General features: G+C 44.9%; 1 protein-coding gene across 6 annotated transcripts in view; it reads left to right on the forward strand.

Annotated features, from left to right (window-relative positions):
• Positions 1 to 3,140: 3,140 nt before the first annotated feature.
• Positions 3,141 to 13,782, forward strand: part of PCYT1A (phosphate cytidylyltransferase 1A, choline) — a 69,924-nt gene continuing 59,282 nt past the window's right edge. For 3 of the 6 annotated variants that reach the window (XM_073023786.1, XM_073023787.1, XM_038003132.2), the window contains exons 1-2: positions 3,141 to 3,360; positions 12,882 to 12,980. The gene's annotated coding sequence lies outside the window, so the exon portion shown is untranslated. The remainder of the gene's footprint in view (positions 3,361 to 12,881; positions 12,981 to 13,782) is intronic. The other 3 variants (XR_012095636.1, XR_005241968.2, XM_073023785.1) reach the window with 1 other exon arrangement.

Consider the following 13,782-nt stretch of genomic DNA (forward strand, 5'->3'; position numbering starts at 1 on the left):
GACTACAGGCGCCCGCCACCGCGCCCAGCTAATTTTTTTTTGTATTTTTAGTAGAGATGGGGTTTCACTGTGGTCTCGATCTCCTGACCTTGTGATCCGCCCGCCTCGGCCTCCCAAAGTGCTGGGATTACAAGCGTGAGCCACCGCGCCCGGCTATGAACAGTTTTTATGTCATTTTATTTGCATTATGATTTTAAGATGCATGACTTAGTAGCGGCATTTATTTCAATGGGTTATGCCATTGTTACTTTTGCCAGTTCCTTATTGAGGGTCTGCTTATTTCTGATTTTTCACTATTATAAAAAATAAAGACATGGCTTTATTTGTGCATAAAGCTTTTCTCTACATTCTTTAAAATAACTTTTGACTTTATTTATTTACATTTTCAGAGAATGGGCCTTGTTCTGTTGCCCAGGCTGGGGCACAGTGGTGGGACTGTAACTTGCTGCAGCCTTGAACTCTCAGGCTCAAGTGATCCTCCCATGTCAGCCTCCCGAGTGGCTGGGACTATAGGCACGCCAACACACATGGCTGTTTTAAAACATGTTTATTTTTATTTATTTATCGAGACGGAGTCTTGCTCTGTTGCCCAGGCTGGAGTGCAGTGGTACGATCTCGGCTCACTATAACCTCTGCCTCCTGGGTTCAAGAGATTCTTCTGCCTCCCGAGTAGCTGGGACTACAGGCATGCCAACACACATGGCTGTTTTAAAACATGTTTATTTTTTTTTATTTATCGAGATGGAGTCTTGCTCTGTTGCCCAGGCTGGAGTGCAGTGGTACGATCTTGGCTCACTGTAACCTCTGCTTCCTGGGTTCAAGAGATTCTCCTGCCTCCCGAGTAGCTGGGATTACAGGCAGGCACCACCATGCCCACCTAATTTTTGTATTTTTTTTTTGTAGAGATGGGGTTTTGCCATGTTGGCCAGCCTGATCTCAAACTCATGGCCTCAAGTAATCCGCCTGCCTTGGCCTCCCCAAGTGCTGGGATTACAGGTGTGAGCCACCACACCTGGCCAGTAATTTTATTTATTTTTTGAGATGGAGTCTCACTGTCACCCAGGCTGGAGTGCAGTGGCGCCATCTCGGCTTCCTGCAACCTCAGCCTCCCAGGTTCAAGTGATTCTCCTGCCTCAGCCTCCTGAGTAGCTGGGATTATAGGCGTGTGCCCCCACACCCAGCTAATTTTGCATTTTTAGTAGAGGCAGGTGTTGGCCAGGCTGGTCTCGAACTCCTGACCTCATGATCCGCCCACCTCAGCCTCCCAGCAGTAATTTTATTTTTTATAGAGATGAGGCCTTGCTATGTTGCCCAGGCTAGTCTTGAACTCCTGGCCTCAAGTGATCCTCCTGCTTTGGCCTCCCAATATGCTGGGAGTACAGGCATGAACCACCATGCCTGGCTGCTTTTTCCTACATTTTGAATTGTTGCCTTCATCTTTCTCACACAGTGTTTTTGCTCAGCTCTTGCCATCCTATGTCTTACATAGCTTATTAGCATAAACACCCATCCATTTTCTTTGTCCACAGTGTCAGGGTCATATGAAATCAATCCTCTGTATGAAATTCATCCTCCCTTAAGACTCTCTGAGATTCTGATGTTGGTTACTATCCAAACTCTTATTTTTGTAGTGATGTTCCCCATAGAGGCCCCGGTGTCTCCTCCAGCTAACTGTCCTTATTTGGGGTACCTTAGTCTATCCACCATGTTCAAAGACATACTTGAAATTCAGATTTAAATCCTTTTTCCCCCTGGAGGCTCCTCAGCAGATGCACAGTTATACCCATCCTCTTTCTTCTCAGCCACTTTGAAGTTAAGCATCTTGACCAAGCTTATCCAAGCCGCGGCCCAGGACAGCTTTGCAATGCGGCCCAAAAAACACACATTTGTAAACTTTTAAAAAACATCATGAGGTTTGTTTTGCGATTTTTTTAAATAAAGCTCATCAGCTATTGTTAGTGTTACTTTATGCGTGGCCCAAGACAATTCCTCTCCTACCAGTGTGCCCCAGGGAAGCCAAAAGATTGGATATTGTTGATGTAGACAAATTAAAAAAAAAAAAAATCCAAAAAAGCAAAGCAACAACAACAACAAAAAAGTTAGCTGGGCGCGGTGGGCTGTGATCCCAACACTTTGAGAGGCCGAGGTGGGCAGATCACTTGAGGTCAGGAGTTTGAGACCAGCCTGACCAACATGGTGAAACCCCGATTCTACTAAAAATACAAAAATTAGCCGGGCGTGGGGGCGGGTACCTGTAATCCCAGCTGCTCGGGACAAGGCACGAGAATCCCTTCAACCCGGGAGGCGGAGGCTGCAGTGAGCCGAGATCGCGCCACTGCACACCAGCCTGGGCGACAGAGCGAGACTCCGTCTTAAAAAAAACAAAAGTAAAAGAACAAGTAAATAAGTTAAAAATGTCTTTTACTTCAGTTCAGTTGGTAATTAAAAAAAATAAAAATTTTTTACAGCCTTCTTCCATAACATTGTGTAGCCACTTACATCTACTGATCAAAAGGGATCCTTCCCAAGGTTCATTCTAGCAAAGGAGAACGTTTCTTCCCCCCATACACCCCCCGGCAGGTGTCTTGATCCACTTCTGCCCAACTAGCGCTCAGCGGATCCCTGGAGATTTGTTATTATTATTTGAGCCAACCTGGGTCAGAAAAAGGAACGGGGTGGGTCAGCCACCGGTTTTCAGCGGACGGGGCTGGCGGTCGGAAATTCCCCTTCCATCCCCACGCAGGGAAAAGCTGACGCTGCGGCGAGGCGGCCGCGGTCGGGGCGTCTCCGCGGAGGGCTGCGCGGTGGCGGCCGGGTGCGGGGTGCGGGGTGCGGCGGGAGGACCTCCGCGCACAGGCCCGCCTGCGCGGACACGGCCCGAGCTGGGCCACGGGGGAGCCGCCGGGCAGCGCGTCTTGACGGACCGGCGAGCTCTTGTGCCCGTTCACATCGTATCCCTCTTCAAGGAGGCGTGTTCGCTGCATCCTCCGGTTCCGGGCGGAGACTGACCCGGGCCATTCCGTCTCCGGTCTCTGGGATTTCTGCTCGGTCACTTCGTCCCCGGGGCCTCTGAGGAGGCGGAACTACGGTGTCAGGAGTCGCGGTTTTCAAGAAGTCGTGGTCGGATTGACGGGTGGGGGAAGTAGGCGGGACTTCCGTCCGGCTCTTCCATCGGCTGCCTTTCCCGGGCGTCTCCCCGCAACCTCCTCGACTTCCCTAGTCCGTGACGCGGCGCCGGGCAGGAATCCGAGCGGAGCGGGCTCGGGGAGCGTGAGCCGCGGGTGTGCGCCTCTCCGTGCGTCTCCGAGAGGACACTCTGTGGGGCTGGGACCGCGGGGCCACCGTGACCGAGGAAGAGCGGTGAGTGACAGCCAGGCGAGTGGGACCGGGGCTGCGAGGCCACTGTGACCGCCGGCCGGTGACAGCGGGGGACTGTGACCCGGGGGAGGGAATGCGAAACGCGCGGCCGCGAGGGGACTGCGCCTCAGGGCAGTGACTTGGAGAAGAGGGTGGGTCAGTGGTGGGCGATGCCACCGTGGGGTTGTGTGTGGGCACGGGCTGCGATGGGCTGTGGCTGGGCAGAGAAGGCGGTTGGTGGGAAGAACACTGGTCTGGAATTAACAGACAGGCCCGAGGTGGATTTTCATGGACAGACCTCACCACTGAGTTACAGTTTCTTCATCAGTGAGTGGGAAGTTTGGACGAGTTCAATGTCTCCCACACTACGGGTTTCTTCCCAGTACTGAGCTGGGAAACCAGTGTAGTGCGTGGAACTCTTTTTCTTTTTTCTTTTTTGAGACAGTTTCGCTCTTGTTGTCCAGGCTGGAGTGCAGTGGCGCAATCTCAGGCTCACCGCAACCTCCGCCTCCCTGGTTCAAGCGATTCTCCTGCCTCAGCCTCCCTAGTAGGTGGGATTACAGGCGTCCACTACCACGCCCGGCTAATTTTTGTATTTTTAGTAGAGACGGGGTGTCTCCATGTTGGCCAGACTGGTCTTGAACTCCTGACCTCAGGTGATCCACCTGCCTCGGCCTCCCAAAGTGCTGGGATTACAGGCGTGAGCCACTGTGCCTGGCCTGAACCTGTACTTTTCTTTTAAAAAGTTGAATAGAATAGAAACTTTCAGTGTGTTTACATAGCAAGGGTAAGTATTGTTTCATGTGATTTGTTTGAGTTATGTGTGTATGAGATTATGATGTAAAATAGATTTTGTACATCTCAAAGGGTAAGAAGCAAAATGTACTTTAAAAGTTTGAAAAACATTGGACCAGATTGTTTCTGAGTGTTCTTTTGGTTCTAAAATGTAATGATTCTATGAATAGGGAACTGTCTGGAAGTACAAAGATGCAATTGGGAACAGGCTGTATTACATTGGCCTAACTGGAGGAGGCTTCCTGAATGTAATTGAGGTGACTAGCTCTGAGAGCTGAAACTCAGGATCTCAGTTGGGAGAACCAGAAATTATATTGAAATAGGGACACTGGGTGAGTGTGGTGGCTCATGCCTGGAGTCCCAGCTACTTGGGAGGCTGAGGTGGGAGGATTGCTTGAACCTAGGAGGCGGTGGTTGCAGCGAGCTGAGATTACACCACTGCACTCCAGCCTGGGTGAAGAGGGGGACTCTGTCTCAAAAAAAAAAAAAAAAAAAAAACGGGACAGTGATATTTATAGAGGCAGTGAGGATTTAGGGGTTTGTAGTATGAGGAACTGCTAATGGGGAACTGGAAGCTTTGAGCGTAGGAACAAGGGTTGGGAAGGAAACTCAAGATAAGGACAGAAAATATTCTGCCAACAATAAAATGGAAGTAGGAAGGAAGATATGAACTCCAGAGCCTATTTATCTTGATATTTAGTGATTTGGCAAGTACAGAAACTTGCTAGTAAGAAGATATTGAGAATGGGATTTGGTGCAGTAATAGCAGTAAACAAATGATGACATGATGAGAAAGAAAGGTGGACAAAATGATGATACCCGCGATGTCAATGATGGTGATTGGAATGCCACATGGGAGAGACTTCAGTGTACTTAGTTGTCTAATTCAATGGTTTGTATGCTGGAGGCCACGCCTGACATGCTAGGAATGATGCCACACTATGGGTAATGTAAATGAAGTTTTAGCTGCTGACTTTATTTCCTACACATTCCCTTTCTTTAGGGCTGTTAGTGATGTAGATGAAATTAAAGTGAATGTTACTACTTCTCTCTTACAGCCCTTTTTGTTTTATTTATTTATTTATTTATTTATTTTTGAGACAGAGGCTTACTCTGTTGCCCAGGCTGGAGTGCGCTGGCACGATCCGAGCTCGCTGCAACCTCCGCCTCCTGGTTCAAAGCGGTTCTCCTGCCTCAGCCTCCTGAATAGCTGGGACTACAGGCGTCTGCCACCACACCTGGCTAATTTTTGTATTTTTAGTAGAGACAGGATTTCACCATGTTGGCCAGGCTGGTCTCAAACTTCCAACCTTAGGTGATCTACCGGCCTCAGCCTCCCAAAGTGCTGGAATTACAGGCATGACCACCGTGCCTGGCCTTACAGCTCCTTTTAGAAGGTGCTACTGACGGTGCCACCAAGTGCTTTTTATAATAGGAGAAGTATGAGGTCATTCAATTTATCGGACACTGTATTAATCTGATAACCACTCCTGCCTCTACACTCTGTAATAGGGGAATAGGGTTCAGATAGGTTCTTGAATGGCAATGAGTTGAGAATGGTGGGGGATAGCCTTTTCTTGGCTAAAAAAGTTGGCTAGTTACACCTTTTTCTAGCACATTAGATGTTTACTTGACTTACATTCTACTTAACTAAAAGGAACTACCCAAGGATTTCTTCTAGAACAGCATATATGCTTCAAGGTAACAGGCTATAGAAGAGGCTTGGGATTCTACAGTACTCCCTCTGGGGTCTCTTTTCTTTGCTGAATGAAATGAATCTTTTTGTAGGACAAAAGATTTGCTTTGCAAATTCCCTTTGAAAACTAGCATGATGGCCTTGTTGATAAAGAATGAGCTTCATTCCCCCTCAGTCTGTGATTCTTCCCCCATAAGCAGTGGGGTTTTATTTTCCTTGGGGACCTGCTTTTTGAATATGTGATCCCTCAGGAAGAATGATCTAGTTAGATAGAGCCCTGGATTTAGCAGTCCCTGGTTACTTTCTCTGAGATTAACATTGACTTGCCCTGTGACTATGTATGGAAAGCATTATTGCTTTCTCTTGTTTTAGATTTTCTAACCATGGCCAGAGGTAACTGTTCTTACGATTAAACAGCCCTTTAATAATCTGAAATATATGTGAACTTACCAAATTTTATATATAATTTCATAGAGTTTGTAAACCATCTGACTCCATTTATAATTCAGAGCTGCCTAGCCTTTAGGTTAGACAGGATTTCCCTAGGGATCTGAATAACCTCTCCTGGAGATGTTGAAAGTACTGATAGAATTAGTTTTTGAAATGCTCAAATAAAAAGCAAGCATAATTTTCCATTGTTATTAATGATGGATAATAGCAAAATATCTGTTAATAACAGTAGAGTTCTTACTCAAGCATCACGCTTTTCTAAGTATTTACGTAACTCTGATCTGAAGCAGACCTTCTGACTTTTCTGCCAATAGAAATCTTCCTGTCTAAATCAAGCAGAAGTAGGTCTCCTTCTTCTGGAAAGAATACATTTTTCTAAAAGTCATTTTTTTCTTGGATTTTTTTTTTCCAGTTAGAGAAACCCTGAAGTCAGAGTACTTGCCAGTTATCACGGGAGAGTCCCTTTTTTGCTCAAGATTGTGGCTGGCTGCTTGTATGTCTTTGACATTGTCACACATCAAGCACATGAGAAAAAGGGGTGGCTTGGGAGAGGGAGGGGTCAGGACTCTAGGCCTTGTCAACCCTCCTGCTTATCTGCTTGGCCACTTCTGGCATCTCCTTTTCCCTCCGTCCTTGAAACTCTTTCCTAGGCATAAACCTTTCTGCTTTTCGTCCTAAACGTCTCTTTTCACAGTATTCCTGTCAAATGAGTACTTGGACATGTGTTTCATATGTGATTTGTTTTGTTAATTGCTTTATGGATTATTTGTGGCAGAATGTAAATCCTAATTCCTTTCTACAATTTAGCCAGTAAATTCCGGGAATGTACCTTTTTACATTTGCAGCATGTGCCGAAGCGCCACCTCAGAAGATAAAAAGAAATGAGTCTCATATTTGGCATTCTTTTAGGTTTGTTTACCTACCTTATTCATTAATGTAAATAATTGAATTACCTATGTTTTTACCATTCATAAACCAGGTTAATAGATATATATTAATAGCAGGCTTTCTGTGTGTGTCTTTTCCCCCTTTCTTTCCATTTATTTATTTATTTATTTATTTATTTATTTATTTATTTATTTTTTTTTTGAGACCAAATCTTGCCTTGTTGCCCAGGCTAGAATGCAGTGGTGCCATCTTAGCTCACTGCAAACTCTGCCTCCTGGGTTCAAGCGATCTCCCGCCTCAGCTGGGATTACAGGCGCCCGCCACCACGCCTGGCTAATTTTTGTATTTTAGTAGAGACGGAGTTTCACCATGTTGGCCAGGCCAGTCTCAAACTCCAGACCTAAGTAATCCACCCACCTTGGCTTCCCAAAGTGTCGGCATTACAGGTGTGAGCCACCGTGCCTTGCCCCTTGCCTTCTTTTGGGAATTCTCTTGTACCACAAGTTGAAAGTTATGTTAGTTTGAGACTTTCTATGTTTGGACTAGGATGACTGCCAATGAGCCAGGGGAGTCCATGAATCTGCTAGGCTGTTATATCACATTCACAACTACTTGCAAACCAGTTTTAAGGTGAAGGCTGCCAAAAATAATGACATATGGTTCCTGCTCTATAGACAATGAGCATATAACCCTTAATAAAAAAACAGGTAGTTTTTTTATATACAGAGAATTACAGTAAATGTGATTATGTTTCTTTATTTTTTGACTGCAGAACACGAATCTTAATCTTTTTTGTGTTATGGACTCCTTTGGCAGTGTGGTGAAAGCGTTTAGAGTTCCTTTTTGGAATATGTTTTCATATGCAAAAATAAAATACATAGAACTATAAAGAAAACCAGTTATATTGAATTATATTGATATATAGTTATCAAAATATAACAAGTATAATATGATATGAAAATATCCATGATTTCTACTGGTAACAAATCCATTTGTCTAATAAATCTTCTGTTACTGCTGTAGCTTATGTTCATAACTAAAGTGAAAATAAAGATATGGTCTTTTTCATCCGACTTCACAGACTTCCTGAATTCTGTTATAGACCCTGCCTTAGAGATATGAGTTCACAACCCACTCTAGGAAGATCACATTCTAAACACAAGAGTTTACTCACCAAATATTCTGGTAGAATAGTGGCAGAGTAAAATTGTTCAGCTGTAAGAACTATTCCATGTGTCCCTCATGGTTTTTTCTTTCCTGAAATGTCCTACTACGTGTCCAGGCTGAGGAAGTGTAAGCTTTATTGTGTGCCGGTGGCTAACCCAGGGTCTGGCGCGGAGTAAGTGCTGCTCAGTGTGTGTTGAACAAGGGTTTCTCAGACGAAATTAGAGGGAAGAGATCCAGGTCACAGCTAAGGTCTTAAATGTGATAGTTTATAGGGCTCATGACAAGTCACACTGAGCTTCAGTTTAGAACTAATCTGTCTGAGAAGCTCATGTTTTGAAATTCACTTTTATAAGTTCTCAGCCTGGTGTGGTAGTTCATACCTGTAATCCCAGCACTTTGGGAGGCTGAGGTGGAAGGATTGCTTGAGGCCAGGAGTTTGAGACCAACCTGGGCAACAAAGTGAGACCCGCATCTCTATAAAAAATTAGCTGGGTGTGGTGGCATGGGCCTGTAGTCCTAGCCACTTGGGAGGGTGAGGCAGGAGGATCACTTACACCCAGCAGTTCGAGGCTGCAGTGAGCCGTGATTGCACCACTGCACTCGAAATAATTCTATTTCTAACACCGTTTTTCACTTTAGATTGGGTAAATTTAGGTAGAATTTGCCACCAAATTATTTATAAAGCTGGTCCTGATTTCATCTAGGATGAGAGGTAGCAAACTTTTTCAGTAACGGGCCAGATTGTAAATATTTTAGGCTTTGCAGGTCACACAGTATCTGTGACTACTCAACTCTGCTGTTGTAGCACAAAAGCAGCCACGGACAGTAAATATAACAGTGAGTGAGCATGGCTGTCTGTGTTCCAATCAGATTTTCATTACAAAAACAGGTAGTGGGCCGTCTTTGACCTGCTAGCTATAGTTTGCTGACCCCTGATCTAGGAGATTTTCTGGTTCCTTTCCCTACTTTCGGTTAGCCATATACTCCCTCAAGCTTCAAAGGCCTTTACGCAGGGGCAATGTCCTTACACTGTTATCTCCAGAAAGACCTGAGTGTGCAGCAAGATGATATGACTAATGAATGCCAGGAATATTAGCTGCACTTTAACCCTTGAGTTTCCAGAGCGTGCCTCTTAGAGCACCAGCTTATTTAGTACCACCATGGCATAAGCAGGTCAACATCCCAAATGGAAAGTATGCTTGCGAACTCGGCTTTGGAACTGGGCATTGGTGTGCTGGTGGAAAAATACTGAGCACTGGGTTTTAGTGGGGAGGATAATGTAGGCCTAGAGATGGGGAAGGCAGGAATAGAATGTAAAAGAAAAATTATGCCTCATCTTTTTGCAAATAGTTCCTTGTAGAAATCGGTCAAGTCTGAGTTAGATTTTTGAAATGTGGAATAGCATATGTAATTGCAACTTGCTACTAAGAGAGCTCTCCCTTAGTGGCAGCTCTGTTTTCTGTGGTTTCAGTTACCCCCAGTCAGCCACGGTCAGAAGATGGTTGTGTATGATATAGTAAGATATTTTGAGAGAGAGAGAGAACAGCCACATTCACATAACATTTATTAGAGTATATTGTTTAATTGTTTTATTATTAGTTATTGTTGTTAATCTCTTACTGTGCTTAATTTATAAATAAAACTTTATCATAGCTCTGTGTGTATAGGAAGAAAACAAAGCAGAGTCAGCCTTCTGTGGCCATGGGCTCCACACCTGCAGATTCAACCAAACTTGGATCGAAAATATTCGGGAAAAAAAATAATAAAAAAACCAATACAACAATACAAAAAAATGCAAATAAAAACCCAATATGGTATAATAGCTGGTTACATAGTATTTACTTTGTATTAGGTGTTGTTAGTAATCTAGAGAAGATTGAAAGTATATAGGAGGTGTACATTATATGCAAATTTGACATTGTTTTATATATATAAGGAACTTTTGAGCATCTCTGGATTTTGGCATCTGCAGATCCTGGAACCAGTGCCCTGCAGATTCCAAGGGACAACTGTCCATATAGGGTTCCATACTCTCCAGGGGTTCAGGCATCCGCTGGCATCTTGAAACATTTCCCCTGTGGATAAGAGAGGACTCTGCTATATTTAGATTGTTACATAGTTCAGGAAGCAAAGTCCGTCTCCTCTTTCGCTTGGTAGGTCTGTTTGCAATAAGGAAGTTGAATGGAAAGGATTGAATAGGAGTCCCTCAAACTGCTTGTAGGAGCTTTTCATCTTTGAGACTCAAGCATAGACATGCCAGCACCTAGATTCTGTCTCCTTCAGGACATTCACATTGGAAAAATATGACTAGGTGTATCCTTAGTATCTCCTCAGTGCTGCCCCACCCCTCCACAAACACATTTTCCATTTGTCTAGCAAAGTTGATGTACCCAAGCAGGCATCTATGGGAACATGGAGGAACAAGGCAAGCAGTGTGTGCTGGTAGCTGAGTCAGCAGAAACCGAGCCAGAGTTTTGTGAGTTGGAGTAAAAATCACAGGCACAGATACTGCATTCTGTGTTTTGAGGGCACTTTGGAGACACGAATACACTTGGCAGGCAGGTGTTGGGGGTGGGTTTTTATGTCCATATTTAGAATCTGTACTCAAATTTCAGTGGTGAAGATAAGGTGACTTATCTAGGGAGTGAATAGGCAGCAGTGTTGGAAAGATCGGGCCTTACAAATGCTGTATTCTGGCTGTCAGCCCTTTTTGTTTGTTTGTTTTTGAGATTGAGTTTCACTCTTGTCATCCAGGCCGGAGTGCAATGGCGTGATCTTGGCTCACTGCAACCTCCGCCTCCTGGGTTCAAACGATTCCCCTCCCTCAGCCTCCTGAGTAGCTGGGTTTACAGGCACCTGCCACCATGCTCGGCTAATTTTTGTAGTTTTAGTAGAGACCAGGCTTCACCATGTTGGCCAGGCTGGTCTTGAACTCCTGACCTCAGGTGATCCTTCCACCTTGGCCTCCTAAAGTGTTGGGATTACAAGCGTGAGCCACCACACCTGGCCTAGCTTTTTTTTTTTTTTCTTTTTCTTTTTCTTTTTTTGAGATGAGGTCTTGCTCTGTCACCCAGGCTGGAGTACAGTGGCATGATCTTGGCTCACTGCAACCTCTGCCTCCTGGGTTCAAGCGATTCTCCCACCACAGCCTCCCAAGTAGCTGGGTCTACAAGCACGTGCCACCACTCCTGGCTAATTTTTTGTCTTTTTAGTAGAGATGGGGTTTTGCCATGTTGGCCAGGCTGGTCTTGAACTCCTAGGCTCAAGCAATCCATTTGCCTGGGTCTCCAAAAGTGCTGGGATTATAGGCTGGGATTATATATGAGCCACTGTACTGGACTGTTATAGCCTTTTTGACAAAGAAAATGTTCTGAAGGATGAACCACTAAACAAACAGGAAGTGTTGGCCCATCCTAGTAGGGCTCTTGACGGAGGTTCTCTATTCTATCTCCAAATACTTTTCTTTCTGTCTCATTCCTAAGGATCTGTCTGCAGGGCATTAGGTAATTCACTGCCCCGTGTTCACCTCCTACTGTATTGGCTCTGAGGAGGCGCAATCATTTCCCAGTCCCACTGCCCGCTGGACAAACAGGGATATTAAGGCAGCCTGTGTGTGTGCATGTATTTTTCCCCCTTTGAGTGTGGATATTTAAGGCCACCTCCTTTTCCAGAACCATCACTGTACCTGACTTGAATGGTATTGGTTTATTACAGAGGCGCACTTACCATAAACTGAGAGTCCAAGAAATATTGTTCCTCATTGTTGGAGGTGTTCAGAATGGTTACTGGGCAGTTATCAGTGTTGTAATGGTGGTGTGGCTTTAGGTACACCTAAGTTCCAGTGTAACAAATTAAGAAGCCAACACGATGTTAGGATGTATTTACTGTCTTCAGTGCACCCTCATCCTCCCATATACCTTTTCTCTATACTTTCTCAGTAGCAAAGGTGATGTGTCCGGGCAAGCATCTTTTGGAACATGAGGAAGACTGGGGGTAACTTGTTCCATGATTTTAAACATCAGTTATTATTCTGTATGCTTTGGTGCTGCGGTTATAAGTTAGTAGATGTGAGAGAACATTGGGATGGCCTAGGAAGGCCGGTGAAAAATGAAAAAAACTTGTAAGACCTACAGAGTAAAAGTTTATTATTGTTGTTATTATTTTGAGACAAAGTCTTGCTCTGTCACCCAGGCTGGAGTGCAGTGGCGTACGATTTAGGCTCACTGCAACCTCCACCTCCTGGGATCAAGTGATTCTCCTGCCTTAGCCTCCCAAGTAGCTGGGATTACAGGTGCCCGCCACCACGCCCAGCTAATTTTTGTATTTTTAGTAGAGATGGGGTTTCACCATGTTGGCCAGGCTGGTTTTGAACTCCGGACCTCATATGATCCACCCACCTTGGCCTCCCAAAGTGCTGGGATTACAGGCATGAGCCACCGCGCCCGGCCCAGAGTAAAAGTTTAAACAGCAGTAATTCTAGACAAAAGTCATGAGGATTAATCTTTTCATAATTTCTAAATTCTTTTAGGGTTATCATTATGGAATATCTGTGACCCAGATGTTTTCCATCTCCCGAGAAGTGTGTAAGATAAAGAAGTGTCTTACGCTAAAACCTAAAAAGCAGTGGGTATGTTTATTTTAAATTCAAAGAATCTAAAGACTTCAGTTTAAAGAATAGTGTAAAATACAATGTAAAACCGAAAAGTCATCTTTAGAAAATGTAAGAACTGTATGTAAGTAGATAAGGAATAGTATAAACACATAATAGTGTAAGGTGGTAAAGAAAAATACTTTTTATTTTTTGAAACGGAGTCTCACTCTTGTCGCCCAGGCTGGAGTGCAATGGTGCAATCTCGGCTCACTGCAACCTCCGCCTCCTGGGTTTAGGTGATTCTCCTGCCTCAGCCTCCCAAGTAGCTGGGATTGCAGGTGCCTGCCACCACGCCTGGCTAATTTTTATATTTTTAGTAGAGACGGGGTTTCACCATGTTGGCCAGGATGGTCTCGAACTCCAGGCCTCAGGTAATCCGCCTGCCTTGACCTCTCAAAGTGCCGGGATTACAGATGTGAACTACTGCACATGGCATTTTTTTTTTTTGAGAAAGGGTCTCGCTTTGTTGTCCAGGCTGGAGTGTAGTGGCATGATCATGGCTCGCTGCAGCCTTGTCTTCCTATTCTCAAGTAGTCCTCCTACCTCAGCCTCCTGAGTAGTGGGCCTACAGGCATGTGCCACTACACCTGGTCAGTTTTTTTGTAGAGATCAGTTCTATGTTGCCCAGGCTGGTCTTGAACTCCTAGGCTCAAGTGATCTGACTGCCTTGGCCTCCCAAAGTGCTGGGATTACAGATGTGAGCCACTGTGCCCAGCCCCTCCTTTGTAATTAATAAGTAATCTATGGGGAGATACTTTGCAAACTGCAAATATCCTGT

The sequence above is a fragment of the Chlorocebus sabaeus genome, chromosome 15 (assembly GCF_047675955.1).
Source record: "Chlorocebus sabaeus isolate Y175 chromosome 15, mChlSab1.0.hap1, whole genome shotgun sequence".
Classification (NCBI taxonomy): Eukaryota; Metazoa; Chordata; class Mammalia; order Primates; family Cercopithecidae; genus Chlorocebus; species Chlorocebus sabaeus.